The sequence below is a fragment of the Egretta garzetta genome, unplaced genomic scaffold (genome assembly GCF_000687185.1).
Source record: "Egretta garzetta isolate BGI_Z169 unplaced genomic scaffold, ASM68718v1 scaffold642, whole genome shotgun sequence".
NCBI lineage: Eukaryota > Metazoa > Chordata > Aves > Pelecaniformes > Ardeidae > Egretta > Egretta garzetta.
Window position 1 is genome coordinate 91124 of NW_009258890.1, and position 2342 is coordinate 93465.

Here is a 2342-nt window from a genome sequence, read left to right on the forward strand (position 1 = left end):
CGCTGGGTGCTGGGATGGGACCAGCGGTGGGAGGTTTCTAGTCGGGTTTTTACCACGGGCTCTTTTTAACTTGGTAATCAGCGTTGTCAGACTGCCCGCCCTCTTCCCTGAAATGATGCACCATGTGCAGAGGAGGACACAGAAAAAAAAAATGCTTTTCCCAGTGATTCCCCCGTCGTTCCCTGGATGGTACCATCTCCTCCATGGGTGCCAGTAATTTAGCATGCCCGAGTCCTTTGGAGGGCATGTACCACGTCAAGACCCAAAAGCGCTGCAGCTCCAAGTTAGACTTGCTCCTGTCCAGTTTTGGGAATGTGCTATGCTGCCAGTCTGACAGTTTGCACTCTTTAAAGTGGTTAGTATTTTGAATAAACTTGCTGGTGCCAGAGATGCCACCCTACTAATTAATTAAATTGCAAAATAGAGCCAAGTACCAAGATTATTCTGAGCCTTGAAATAAAATCATTACCAATAGGAGAAGAAAAAAAAAATGCAGTTTTTACATTCCCAAGTTGCACTGTTTACTTATATCCTGCAGTTCTGTATGCTTTTGTGCTTATCTGAATAACCAGAAGCTTTAATTCTGTAAGGAAATGCACTTGAAAAGCTTTAAAGTCACGTGGCATTTCAAGAAGTAGTTTGTATTGCTAGGAAGTTCAGTTCTTAAACCCTAGCATACACCATCTCTTAGTAGATTTTTAATGTATGGTTAGTTACCCATCTGTTCAACATGTTAAATATCCCATGGATTTAACTGGCTGAAATAATCCTGCCCTCAGCGGCACACCTACTCAGCCAAATCCCACACGTTGTACAAAACCCACTATCCAGAAGAAGTCTTCTCTTACCTTCTGGGTATTTAGCCATCATTACTAAATGAGCTCTAGCCCATTTTGCACTCAAAAGGTAGAGAGGGATAGGGTTATGCTGCATGAAAGTGCATTTGTAGGCTGATGACTTCAGTGATGCAAAGAGGCCCTGCAGACTGCATGGTAAAAATAATCCTTAGCATCATGTGCTCTCCACTAGCTCTCCTGGTAGAGGTGGGGGGAGAGAGGTGGGGGTGGGTTTGGTAAAAGGTTGGGCAGAAGCTTTGCTAAATTAAGTGCCAATGAATGTACAATTCAATATTTATAAATTAAGCTTTTAGTAAGTCTCCATGGGCTTTCTGGTCCTCTGAAATTGTCATCTGTTTTATTACTTGAATGTGGTATGTGCTACTTGTTGATTGCTCTCCCAGGAAAGGGATGCACCATTTTTCTACCCACTCTGTTCCAAATACGGGTTACTTTACAGGGTAAAATTAATTTTATGGGCAAATTTTTTTGGATGCCAACCTGGAAGTTTTTATCTTCACACTTCGTTCAGTAAAGTTTCAGTGAATATCTCTGTTAGTGTCTGGATTATACAGTACAAAGCAGGGAAATTTTGCAAGAAACAAGAAGTGTGATTATTTTAATCTCCCAAAGGCACAGCATAAAAGATGGCAAAGTTTGGGTTTTTTCAACCTTCAGGTTTATAGAATTACATTCTCATTTGAAGTTTCTTTTTTTACCTGGACCCTCTGCACATTGAGTCAAATCTTAATACTTGGCTTGCTGTGTCAATGTAACAGTCATCATCTAGACGCAAACCCATGTGAAAGAACACAAGTCACTCACTCAATCCTCAGAGGAAGCACACGATGGTGAAGATGTCCCTGACTACTGGGGATCACAGGTTTTGATGTCCAGCAGCAGTTCCAGTCCAAGTCTGACTTGAGACTTGTAGCTACTAAATTTTATAAGCAGTGCTCTGTGAGTTCTTGTACTTCCCTGTTCTGTGATGGGGTCATCACCATCTGGTTCGCTCAGTGCCTGGGACCTTCAAGGCCGGTAGTGAGGGAGGAAGTTAGCCTGGTGCCCAGGAACCTCAAGACCAATAGGGAGGGGGAGAAGACATCTGATTTCAGGGCCTGATGAAGAGGGGGAAGGGGACTGATACATGATCAGCTTGGTTAAAGAAAATGGCTGTTTACCTTATAAAATGCCATTAGCTATGCTAACCATATTACCATGGATCAGGAGCAGGGGTTACCAGTCACAATCCTCTTTCTGTAGCAGCAGAGCAAATACCTTGATGAGCGGGCTGTGATGCATGCAAGCATTGCATTCAGAAGACACTAGGAAAGTAAGGAAAGTAAATAGGTCTGCAGGGCTGGTCACTTCTGTGCTATCCATCCATAGCACACACCAGCAGACACCAAGATGTATGCAAACCATAGCAGCTAGAGAAACAAATGAAAGCACACAGAAAGATATGGAACACAGCAGATGTACATAAGCACTGATGTCAAGAGATAG